Here is a 13885-nt window from a genome sequence, read left to right on the forward strand (position 1 = left end):
TAGATGCAATCTCAGCTATTTTGAAGGAATTCCACACTTCACACTTCATGTATGATGAGGCCTTTTCTAAAATGGTCCATGCCTTTGTGACTTTGATGGGGTCGAAATGAATGGATGCTGCATGATTTTATACATCCAAATGATTCAATGGTACACATGTTATATCAAAGATTTAGGGAAAATTTAATGTGGAGGTTAGTTTTTCTGGATTCTATTCATTGCAGGAGCTGTATAAAACCTTCAAAGTTTCATGGAACCCGTGGTATGAGTTATCGATATTATGTTAGTTTTCCTCCATTCATTTCTTTGATCTCACTGCACATCTTTTTCCCATCCATGCAAGGAGGGTTCCTTAATGCATTTGGAGCAATCATTGTTGGGGCACCTGTTGGAATCAAGTAAGTTAAATCAGAAAGATTTAGCATATCTTTTACTTCATGAGTAGGAATGGTGACTAGAATTGGTCAATTGGGGAATGTAGTGCTTTGCTCTATAATTCTCTATTGCATCTGATTTTAGTAACGCAAAGCATTATATTTAAATTTACAAGTACTAACATTTCCATATTCGATTGAATTGTACATTTGTAGGTACTAGATAGAAATTATTTACTGGTCACTTGTCATGTCCCTATTCATAGTAAGTACCATTTTTGTTGATTTCCTAAGTACGAAACTGAGCAACAGACTCCAACAACCAGTACTGTTCTGTGCTCATAATCCTCTACTTAGAAGTTACAACCGTGTTCACTGCATAAGTTTAGCAATTGAAGCAGGCAAGACTAATTTTATTATCTTTCAGTTTGTTCTCGTAGCATGTGTCTTTGGTGCATCCAGGATCGATTGGCAGGATGTGCTTTGTCACTCCATGTATGTTCTAAACTCTAAACTTTTGAACGGTAGAGGTTCATCCAGTGGGCATATATTTCTTATCTTTTGTATGGTACAACAACTGCGGCATGATATTTCACTTTGTCTTTGTACATGTCATTTATTTCATGCCAACTTATGTTGAGAATTACATGATCTCTGCACCTTGCCATGGAGCTATGCTAGGAGCATGGCTCGGTGCTTGGCCTATGTCCCTTGACTAGGAGAGACCATGGCAGATAGACATACTATATTACCATCTTTGAATCTCAAGCATTATGTTTCTCGGCATGGGAAAGTTGGATCATATGGATGTGTTTGTGACATTCGGTGGTTAACATGACACTAAATAGCTCTACGGAACATACTTATGTTTATGATCTAACTAGGGTAAACACATGGGGGTTCACAAATAGTCAAGCATGGCTAGACAATAAAACAAGAGAAGTACCTGCTACATGAAATTCATTGATTACCTTGACATGTTTGTGGAGTGTGTTTTTATTTTGAAACTCTGAGTAGCCCCCTATTTATCTATTCTCATATGCCTGGCATGCTATGAAGTGTCACATTGATGATGATTCCTTTGTTGGGCTTTATGACTTGTTTACTACTCTTTGATCTTTTGTAGGAATGTCCAATGTGTGTCACTTATGGTGCAGTTGCTAGGTATTTGTTCATAATGGCAGTGTCATTGGTCATAAGTCCTAATAGTTGTTCACAAGAGAAGGGTTTGTGCAAAAACTGACTGGCCTAGGCTTCATGACATTGTTGTATTCTTTTGAAGCCTTTTTGCAGTTGTACGTCGTTTTCTTGAATGTAATGAAAAGGATTGCAGTTTATTATTGTGAGATGCGCGTTTGTTGAGAGAGTGTATATCTGAATTAAAGAATGGGGCTAGAGGTGTAAGAGGCTAGGAAGGCACTAGCGCCACTTACACATCTCTATATCTTCAAAGCAACAGTTTCGTGAGTCGTGTGTTCGTGTGTAGGTCTGTTTCTCTCCTTTGCTTTTCACCTACCAACGCGCGTAGGCCTGTTGCTCTCCTTCGTTTCTCATCTACCAAGAGACCTTTACGCCACATATGGGCTATAAGAAACCAACCAAACCCAATACGACATGAAGCCACATGCAGTACAATGCTTCCATATAGTAACACCTCGCTAGCTGAAGGAGGACGAACGGGCTATAAAAAAAAGGTTAGGCTCCGATTCAACTCATACATTTCTCAGCCTTTTGCTTAAGATAAACTGTAGTATTTAATCTTGTTAGTTTAATATCTTATATGTGAAGCATATGTTCGCTTTGTTATTAAATTTACATTTTACGCGTATCAAATCTCTACTATTTATTAAGACAGCAAGAGTAGCCTGCAATTCCGTGTTCTATCATTTCCTAGCCCACACCCATTTCCATTTCCCCGCACACCTCACGCCTAGCTAAAAATAAAAAACACATGGTCACAAGGGGATTCAAAACCGTGCCCCTCAAGCCAATGCGAGGAGTAGCTACCGCTACACCATATGTATGTTTAAGTCTACATTTATGACATGAAAATATCTACTACATCTGTTCCCGAGCCCACCTGCTACACTTGCACAATGCGCATAGCGACATCTTCCACTTGAAACCGCAAGCCTTCCTCTCCGCGGCGGCAACCTCTGTCCCCACAGACCCCCTTCCTGCAACCGCTCAACTCTCCCCAAAATCCCTCCCCACGACCACGACCTCCACTTCTCTCAGTTCAGCGCGGAGGATGAAGATAAATCAAAGTGCGCCTCGGTTCCTCTCCCGCACTTTGCCGATGCCAGAGCCATCCACAAACTCCCCTCCCCTTCCTCCTTCCATCATCGAGAGCCAAAAGACCTCATAGTCCACAACCTCCCCTCCTCCCTTCCTCCATCGGCGCGGCGTCCGCGACTTCGCATACGGACTATCTCGGTCGAGCCTCAGCCGAGAAGGAGCAGTTGAGCGGGTAGCAGTCGAGCGGAGCAAGGAGCTGGAGGACCTCGCCACCCAAAACCTCCCCTACTCCCTTCCTCCATTGGCGCGCCACCGCAAGCAGCAACGGGGGGAGAATCGAACCTTCTCCGGTGGCTCTGCGGCATCATCTACTTCTTTGGCGGACACCGCAAGCATCATGTATGGTGCCTACGCGCGTAAGAGGAGCGGCCCCTACGGCCGTACGACATCATCTTCGGCTTCGGCATGCTCTATGGCATCGGAGGCGAGGAGCTCGCGGTCCTTATGACCCTCCGACATTAGCTCCGACTCCTGCGCGCTCTATGGCACCGGAGGCGAGGAGCTCACGGTCTGCTAGGCCTACACGATGCCGCTGGACGCTTCCAGGATCCTCATAGCCAACAGCAGGGAGCGATTGGCAGCCGGAGACGAGGACAGTGGGAAGAAGAAGGTCAAGATCCTGGTCGTCGCGGGCGGCGTGGGCGGCTGTAGTGGCGCTCTACCTCTGACACAACAAGACGACGCTGGCGTTGTTTCTCGGGGAGCCGTCGCGGTGATTGTGCCACAATGCGGAGCCATGGTGATGCCGACGTCACTGGTCCCATCGCTTGAATGCGAAGAGTTCAGGACCCAGGACCTTATGCGCGTCATCGACAACTTCTTGGAGGAGAAGAAGATCGAGAGCAGCAGCTTCGTGTCGGTGTAGCGTGCCAAGCTTCCCGACAGGCATGTGGTGCTGCCTAAGCATGCTCGTGACCAGCCCTTGCTGGCCATGGTGCCAAGGCCCTGCTTGTATAGGCCAAGAAGCACCAGGTATCTGACGGGCGCTCGCTCATCAGGTCGATTTGCGTGTGTGTTGCGACGATGTTTACCGTGACCCCGCCCATGCTGAGGGGCACCAACCTCAGCGTCATTTTCCAAGACATCAAGTGTAGCTGATTCGTCAGCACAATCCAAGGTAGGAGCATTCGAGCAACCATCCTACTACTATGTTTTCTTACTTTCTTTCTTTAATTAACTTTCATGGGGATTAGGGATTGGATTTTCCAACCTTGGTGATGAGATTTCCATGAATCATGATGTGATGTGATGTGATATGCCTCATCTGTTTTGGGTGCTTATTGCACTACCAAAAACATGTCAGCATGTGGGGCTTTAATTTGTGGGTGCATCCACCGTCATTATTTTTTGATTATCTACACTCTTAAGGGTTCCATTTTTCAATCTCTCAAATCTGATAACTCAGGTATTTTTAACATTGTCTTATTTTTCTTTTACTAAATCTCTACTACTTATTAAGGTCGCAAGGTAGCCTGTCATTTCCCTGTTCTGCCATTCCCATTCCTTGTTCTGCTTTTCGCATTCCCCCTCCCATCCCCGCACAGCCCACACCCATTCCCATTCCCATTCCCTCGCCCATCCCACGCCTAGCCCACACCCATTCTCATTCTACATGGCCACAAGGGGATTCAAACCCGTGCCCCTTAGGCCAATGTGAGCATTAGCTACCGCTACACCACATGTGTGTTCTCTGTCTACATCTACGACAGAAAAAACATCTACTACATCTCTCCCCAAACCCACCTTCTACACTTGCACAATACGCATTAGTAGATAAGTATCACTTAGATTCTTGAATTATATTTTTGGATGGAGGGAGTAGTATTTAAAGAAGAGCCTTGCATGCAATTTCTTTTGTTTGAATAATGTTTTCAACTTAAATTCATTTTTTTTGCATGCGTGACATTTATTCTTCATAATATTTTTCCATGGATCTAACTTGTGAGTCATTTTCATAAACTAGCGCCAAGGATGAATCCATGTTTCTTACTTAGAAATCCCGAACAAACACCACTAGCAGGAGGCACTCGCGTTGGCGTCACTCCTCGATGACGAGAAGAAGCTTGGCAATTGCCAGTTCGACCTCTGGAAGCAATCCTTCGTGGCCGCATGCGCCTCTGTGGATGACAAGCTCTGGCGTAGCCGCCGCTTGGACGCGGTCCAGAGGGGCTGCACCGCGTTGTCCATCGTCAAGCAGGGGACCTCATGTATGTCGCCAACGTCGGCGACTCTCGGGTTGTTCTAGGCACCTCATCCAACGACGACGCCATCACGCCGTCCAACTTATCATCGACCTGAAGCCCAACCTGCCACGTAAGTCGCTACTGATCGGCCATGAATTCTTGTGCGCTGGGACGATGGCCATTGCTGACGTTGTGTGAGTGTCCTCAAACATGATGTATACAGAGGAGTAGCGCATCTGGTGGTGCAACAGCCGGGTGTACTACCTCGCTGATGAGCCCGGGGTGCACTTCGTCTGACAGCCCAGCCAAGAGTCGTCGGTGAAAGTCGCCTAGAGGGGGGTGAATAGGGCGAAACTGAAATTTACAAAGTTAATCACAACTACAAGTCGGGTTAGCGTTAGAAATATAATTGAGTCCGAGAGAGAGGGTGCAAAACAAATCGCAAGCGAATAAAGAGTGTGACACGCGAATTTGTTTTACCGAGGTTCGGTTCTCGCAAACCTACTCCCCGTTGAGGTGGTCACAAAGACCGGGTCTCTTTCAACCCTTTCCCTCTCTCAAACGGTCCCTCGGACCGAGTGAGCTTCTTCTTCTCAATCAAATGGGAACAAACTTCCCCGCAAGGACCACCACACAATTGGTGTCTCTTACCTTGGTTACAATTGAGTTGTTCGCAAGAAAGAATGAAAGAAAGAAGCAATCCAAGCGCAAGAGCTCAAAAGAACACAACAAATCTCTCTCACTAATCACTAAAGCTTTGTGTGGAATTGGGAGAGAATTTGATCACTTGAGTGTGTCTAGAATTGAATGCTAGAGCTCTTGTAAGTAGTTGAAAGGTGGAAAACTTGGATGACTTGAATGTGGGGTGGTTGGGGGTATTTATAACCCCAACCACCAAACTAGCCGTTTGGTGAAGGCTGCAGTCGACGGGCGCACCGGATAGTCCGGTGCGCCAGCCACGTCACCCGGCCGTTAGGGTTCGACCGTTGGAGCTCTGTCTTGTGGGCCCGCCTGGCTGTTCGGTGGTGCACCGGACAAGTCCTGTAGATTGCCCGGTGTGCCACCCGCGCGTGCTCTGACCTCTGCGCACGCAGGCGCACATTTAATGCGTTGTAGTCGACCATTGCGTGTGAAGTAGCCGTTGCTCCGCTGGCTCACCGGACAGTCCGGTGTGCACCGGACATGTCCGATGAATTATAGCGGAGCGGAAATCCGAAGCTGGCGAGTTCAGAGTTGCTCTTCCTTGGGGCACCAGACACTGTCCGGTGTAGCACCGGACAATCCGGTGAATTATAGCGGAGCGGCTCTGAGAATTCCCGAAGGTGCAAAGTTTAGCTTGGAGTCCCCTGGTGCACCGGACACAGTCCGGTGGCACACCGGACAGTCCGGTGCGCCAGACCAGGGCAGCCTTCGGTTATCCCTTGCTCTTATTGTTGAACCTTTTTCTTTGTCTTTTTATTGGCTTGTTGTGAACCTTTGGCACCTGTATAACTTATAGACTAGAGCAAACTAGTTAGTCCAATTATTTGTGTTTGGCAATTCAACCACCAAAATAAATTAGGAGTATAGGTGTAAGCCTAATTCCCTTTCAATCTCCCCCTTTTTGGTGATTGATGCCAACACAAACCAAAGCAAATATAGAAGTGCATAATTGAACTAGTTTGCATAATGTAAGTACAAAGGTTACTTAGAATTGAGCCAATATAAATACTTATAAGATACGCATGGATTGTTTCTTTAATTTTAACATTTTGGACCATGCTTGCACCACATGTTTTATTTTTGCAAATTCTTTTGTAAATCCTTTTCAAAGTCCTTTTTCAAATAGTCAAAGGTAAATGAATAGAATTTTGCGAAGCATTTTCAAGATTTGAAATTTTCTTCCCTTGTTTCAAATGCTTTTCCTTTGACTAAACAAAACTCCCCCTCAATAAATTCCTCCTCTTAGTGTTCAAGAGGGTTTTGATGTTAATTTTGAAGAGGGTATACCAATTTGAAATTATACTACGAATAAGATAATTTGAAAATCCTCCTTTAAAACCAAATTGAAAGACTAAATTTTTGAAATTGGTGGTGGTGCGGTCCTTTTGCTTTGGGCTCATGCTCTCTCCCCCTTTGGCAGAAATCGCCAAAAACAGAATCATTAGAGCCCTTGGAATTAATTTCTCCCCTTTGGTAAACAAAATATGAGTGAAGATTATACCAAATGCAGAGAGTTGCTCGGAGCGACGGCGAAGGATGAGTTATGGAGTGGAGTGGAAGCCTTTGTCTTCGCCGAAGACTCCAATTCCCTTTCAATATACCTATGACTTGTTTTGAAATTCACTTGAAAACACATTAGTCATAGCACATGAAAGAGACATGATCAAAGATATATTTATGAGCTATGTGTGCAAGACATCAAAAGAAATTCCTAGAATCAAGAATATTTAGCTCATGCCTAAGTTTGTTAAAAGTTTGTTCATCTAGTGGCTTGGTAAAGATATCAGCTAATTGATCTTTAGTATTAATGTATGCAATCTCGATATCTCCCTTTTGTTGGTGATCCCTTAGAAAATGATACCGAATGGCTATGTGTTTAGTGCGGCTATGCTCAACGGGATTATCCGCCATGCGGATTGCACTCTCATTATCACATAGAAGAGGAACTTTGGTTAATTTGTAACCATAATCCCTAAGGGTTTGCCTCATCCAAAGTAGTTGCGCGCAACAATGGCCTGCGACAATATACTCGGCTTCGGCGGTAGAAAGAGCTATGGAATTTTGCTTCTTTGAAGCCCAAGACACCAAGGATCTTCCCAAGAACTGGCAAGTCCCTGATGTGCTCTTTCTATTAATCTTACACCCCGCCCAATCGGTATCGGAATAACCAATTAAATCAAAGGTGGATCCCCTAGGATACCAAAGCCCTAACTTAGGAGTATAAGCCAAATATCTCAAGATTCGTTTTACGGCCGTAAGGTGAGCTTCCTTAGGGTCGGCTTGGAATCTTGCACACATGCATACGGATAGCATAATATCCGGTCGGGATGCACATAAATAGAGTAAAGAGCCAATCATCGACCGGTATACCTTTTGATCGACGGATTTACCTTCCGTGTTGAGGGCGAGATGCCCATTGGTTCCCATGGGTGTCTTGATGGGCTTGGCATCCTGTTGGGGCGAAGGCAAAGACGCCACCCTTCGCTCGTCGTCTCTCGCTGCAGTCGCTGGTTTGACGAAGACAAAATGGGCAGGGACACCCTTCGCTTCATTCAGCACAAGACGAAGGCCTGCGGTGACGTCTCCCCGTAGCACGGCCTCGTCCTGCTCTGAGGCCCACGTGTGATCTGGCCCATTGTAACGGGCCCCGCGTGGCCGCCTTTGTGTTACGGGCCTAGTTTGTAAAGGCATTCTTGTAATTACGGCTTGTAACCCCGCTTTATGGGAATATTCTAGGGATAAACTAGGTGTCTGAGAGCACATGCGTCCTTAACACAAGGCGCTGGGCACTCAGATACCTATAAATACCCCCGCACAGTGCCCGTGAGAGGCTAGATCAACAGAGCTATTGCCCCCGTGCGCGTAACCCTGTTGTCACCACCGTTCACCCTTGTTGGCTTCCTTGCCGCTGAGAGCAGGTGCCAACATTTGGCGCCCACCGTTCGTGCTACGATAAGACCACCCGCGATGGCACCCAAGAGAGCTAACCCGAAGGCTGACGAGGCTGCGAAGGCAGCACTGCTGGCTGCAAGAAAGGGCAAGGCCCTCGCCCTCACCCAATCCACCCACCAAGAGCCCACTGAAGACAACATTCCCCGCACCTGCGAAGACGACACCTTCCGCACCTGCGGGCCCGAAGGACAATCGCAGCCGCCCCCAGGCTTCGCCCCAGTGGAGGGCGCGGATCTCACCGAGGACGGCGAGGTCCTCGGCGTCTCAACAGAAGAACAGTTACAGCTGCGCGCCCTGCGCCTCAAGAACCGCAATCTCCAGAGGCAGAAAGAGATACTGGAAGCCAAGCGCCAACGTGTGTCCGCACTAGCCAAGGTGCGGCAGATGATACGCGACGAGGAGCAGAAGGCCCAAGACCTCGAGCGCGAGATCGCGCTGATGCAACGCGAAGGCCACCTCGGTCTACAGCAAGAGCCACCCCTCCAGCAGCGCGCGCAACCGGAGGACACGCGCGAAGGCCACCTCGGCCTGCAGCATGGCCCACCCCTGCAACACCGGCCGCAGCCGGAGAACCCGCGTTTCCCCCAACATGATTACGCCTTCCAGCACGGCGCACCATTCCAAGGGGTCAACTACCTCGATGAGCGAAGTCCCCTGGCGCCACACCTGCAAGTGACGCCGTGGCCAGCTAACTTCCGAGCAGGGGCATATCCCAAGTACAACGGCAGCACCGATCCGGCGCAATACATAATGAGTTATCAAGTCGCCGTTGCATCCGCCGGAGGGGACGACGCCACAATGGCGAAGTCTTTCATCATCGCCCTAGAGGGCCCAGCACTCACCTGGTTCACCAGATTGCCTCCGCTGTCCATTGATTCGTGGAGAAGTCTCAGGGACAAGTTCCTTCTCAACTTCCAAGGGTACCGCCCAGACACCGACGCTTTGGCCGAGCTCTCGCTTTGCAAACAGCTGGAAAAGGAGACTCTGCGGGAGTATTACCGCAAATTCTTAACGCTCAAGTCACAGCTGCCCTCCGTCGATGATCAGATCGCTATCCACTACGCCATCAGTGGCCTTCGGGCCGGCGTCCTCTACAGCCACTGTATAAGAGATCCACCTAAGAACCTTCAGGAGCTATATCAGCTCTTTGAAAAATATGCCAAATCCGAAGAGCTCCACCAGCGCAAAGTTGAGTCACAGCGGAAGCCCAAGGATGCCCCGCAGTCCAGCCGCACATGGACGAGGACTCCGCAACCAGACTCCGGTCGAGATGGCCGCAGTCAGCAGCAAGTGCACAACATCGCAAACCAGCAGCCTGCTGCTGACCCCCCTCGTCGCCAGGAATATCCCCCCCAAGGCCGCGGGAACGGAACTCGTGGCAGGGGCCGAGGGCGCGCGCAGCCGCCGCGCCGGTTCTACTGCCTTTTCCATGGCGAAGACTGCGCCCACCAAACGAAAGACTGCCCCGAAACGAAGGCCACCAGACACAGAATGGCGCGGGCGCAGCCAGCCGACAATCCCAGAATTGTCGCGCATAATTACCAGCCACCCCCTCCACCATATATCCACGCTCCCGCTCCGCATCCACCGCACCACGCTTACCAACACCATCAGGAAGTATAAATCGTACCTCCTCCACCCCCACCACCACACCAGCAACACCAAAACATCCCCCACGCCCCAAAACAGGAAGACTTCGCCGATCAACCATATCGCGGAGTCATTCACATGATAACAGGGGGGTCCAGCACTGACTTCGACACCAAGCGGCAGAAGCGGGACCACTACTGCAGCATCAACCATGTCGCGGTCACCGGCCCAGTCGTGCAGACGAAGTGGTCCCATATACCGCTAACCTTCGATGCACGAGACGTCGACCTGCGCAGCGCCCCCCACATCGACGCTATGGTCATCAATTGCAGCGTGGCAGGCTGGGACTTGCACAAAGTCCTAGTCGACAACGGCAGTCAGGCGGACATCATCTTCCTCCACGCCTTCGACCGCATGGGTATAAGCCACAGCCTGCTCAAGCCTTCGGACAATCCGTTGTATGGCTTCGGCGGCAAAGGCACCTTCCCCGTTGGCAAAATAGAGCTTCCCCTCTCCTTCGGTGTAGCACCCAATGCCCGAAGTGAGCAAGTAACCTTCGACATTGTCGACATGGTATATCCGTACAACGCCATCATGGGCCGGGGCTCAATCAATAAGTTCGAAGCCGCCATCCACGGACTGTACCTATGTATGAAGATACCAGGTCCGCTAGGCGCTATCACGATCTACGGCAACCAGCAGACGGCGCGCAACATAGAGCGGGACTTCGTGCCTGGTCAGAGGAACGTACACTGTCTCACGGCCCAGCGCGAGGTCCCCGCGCCCGCCAGCCCAGCCGACAAGCAGCACGAGAAGGCACAGTTGCAGAGCCAAGATGGAACCAGGACTGTTCCCCTTGATCAGGCCACGCCCAAGCAGACAGTCACTATCAGCGAAGACCTTACGTCACATGAAGAAGAAAGGCTTCTCTGCTGCCTAGCCAAAAATAAAGATGTCTTCGTCTGGTCCGCCCTAGACCTGGTCGGAGTCAGCCGATCCATAATTGAGCACAACTTGGGAATTGACCCTTCGGTGCGGCCAAAAAAGCAAAGGCTCCGCAAAATGTCCGACGAAAAGACAGAGGCCGCCAAGGCGGAAGTGCACCGCCTCCTAGAAGCTAAATTCATCGAGCCAGTGGCTTACCCCACGTGGCTCTCCAATGTCGTAATGGTGCAGAAAAAAAGCGGGAAATGGCGAATGTGCATAGACTTCACCAGTCTCAATAAGGCCTGCCCGAAGGACAACTTCCCGTTGCCGCGGATCGACAAGATAGTCGATAGCGCGGCCGGGTGCGAGGTCATGTCACTCCTCGACTGCTTCTCCGGCTATCACCAGATATACATGAAGGAGGAAGACAAGGCTAGCACCAGCTTTATAACACCCTTCGGCACTTATTGCTTCATCAGGATGCCGGAGGGACTCAAGAATGCGGGGTCCACCTTCTCCAGACTCACCAAAACAGTACTCGAGGGCCAGGTCGGCAGAAATATATTTACATATGTGGACGACATCGTCGTCGCCAGCAAGAATAAGGAGGACCACCTCGCCGACCTCGCCGAGACATTCGCGAACATGCGAGATGCACGACTCCGCCTGAACCCGGAAAAGTGCGTCTTCGGTGTTCGCCAGGGCAAGATATTGGGTTACCTGGTGTCACACCGCGGCATCGAGGCCAACCCAACCAAGATCCAGGCCATCGTCGACATGTCGCCTCCGCAGTCCGTCAGGGACGTCCAGCGTCTGACAGGCAGACTGGCCGCTCTCAACAGATTCATCTCCAGGTCCGCCGAGCGAAGTCTCCCCTTCCTCAAAACACTCCGCGGCGCGAAAGACTTCGCCTGGGGACCGGAGCAAGCAGCGGCCTTCGCCTCACTCAAACAGTACCTGTCGGAGCTGGCCATCCTCACCAGCCCCGACTCCTCGCTCCCCCTATTGCTCTATGTCGCGGCTTCGCCGCACGCGGTCAGCGCGGCACTAGTGCAGGAGCAGTCAGTCGAAGGCGCAGTCAGACAGTGCCCTGTTTACTATGTCTCCGAAGTCCTGACACCGTCCAAATGCAACATGACAGAGCTGGAGAAGATCGCCTACGCAGTTGTCATGTCCTCGCGCAAACTGTGCCATTACTTTGAAGCATTCAAGGTCCGAGTCACCTCTGACAGAGGGCTCGGCGAACTATTCAGAAACCCGGAGGCATCGGTGAGGATTGCCAAGTGGGCAGCCGAACTCTCCGGCTACCACATCAGCTTCGAGCCCAGGACAGCCATCAAGTCGCAAGTCCTGGCAGACTTCGTCGTCGACTGGACTGGGCCAGCAACACAGCCGGACCCGTCCACAGAGAAGATCTGGACCATCCATTGCGACGGTGCATGGTGCCATGCGGGGGCAGGCGTCGCTGCAGTCGTCACCTCACCTGCCGGAGTCAAACACAGATATGCAGCACACCTCAACTTCGCTCTGGAATCCGACAAATGTACAAACAATATAGCAGAGTATGAAGCGGTTATCCTCGGCCTCCGCAAGCTAAGGGCCCTCGGAGTCACCACATGTATCATCAAGACAGACTCCAAGATAGTTGCCGGACAGGTCGAGAAAGACTATGCAGCAAAAGACCCCGCCCTCATGCAATACCTCGCGGCTATCCGAAGTCTCGAGAGACAATTCAAGGGATTCACCCTGCAGCATGTGGATAGGGCCAAGAACGAGGAGGCCGATGCCTTAGCCAAGGCCGCCGCCAGGGGCGAGCCCCTGCCCTCCGACGTGTTTTTCCACTCCATCGGCACTCCAGCCGTCCGGAGCCCCGGAGGGCTCCAGATAACTAATGATAGCGAAGGCCACCGTATAGTCAACCTAATCATGACCGAAGACTGGAGGGCACCAATAACCCTGTTCCTACAGGGGTACTATCATCCAGCCGACGTCAGTGGGGCAAAGCGCCTCAGACATCGAAGCCGGGACTTCGCTCTGATCGAGGGCCAACTATACAAGAAAGGGGTCAGTCAGCCAATGCTCAAATGCGTCACCGAAACCGAAGGCATGCAGATCCTACGCGAAGTCCACAGTGGCACGTGCGGCTCGCACGCAGGGCCAAGGGCCCTGGCTGCCAAGGTGATCCGACAAGGGTTTTACTGGCCCGCAATGATCTGCGCCGCAAATCGGGTCACGAGGTCCTGCGAAGCCTGCCAGAAGTTCTCCCCTCGGTCAGGCAACCCCTCGCAATATACAAAGCTGATTGCCCATACATGGCCTCTCCAGCGCTGGGGCCTGGACATCGTCAGGCCCCTGCCCACCGCTCAGGGGAACCTTAAGTTCGCCTTCGTAGCCGTCGAATACTTCACCAAATGGATTGAAGTGAGGGCTGTTTCCACAATCACATCAAAGACTGCCCAAAAATTCTTCTGGCAGAACATCGTTTGCCGCTTCGGAGTACCGTCCGAGCTAACAGTTGACAACGGAAAGCAGATCGACAGCCAAGATTTCAAGGATTTTTGTTTCTCCATCGGCACCAAGCTTGCCTTCGCTTTAGTCTATCATCCGCAGTCCAACGGGGTCGTGGAGCGCGCCAATGGGAAAATATTCACAGCTGTCAAAAAGATGCTCCTCGATGAAAGAAAAGGCAGATGGACCGATTTATTACCGGAGGCAGTCTGGGCGCTGAACACAACTGAGTGCAGGGCGACCGGGTTCACTCCTTTCCGCCTTCTATACGGATCGGAGGCAATGACCCCGCAAGAAATAAAGCATGGGTCCCCGCGTACAGTTCCGTCAGCCGTCCCCGACGTGGATGAG

Source organism: Zea mays, chromosome 2, assembly GCF_902167145.1.
Source record: "Zea mays cultivar B73 chromosome 2, Zm-B73-REFERENCE-NAM-5.0, whole genome shotgun sequence".
NCBI lineage: Eukaryota > Viridiplantae > Streptophyta > Magnoliopsida > Poales > Poaceae > Zea > Zea mays.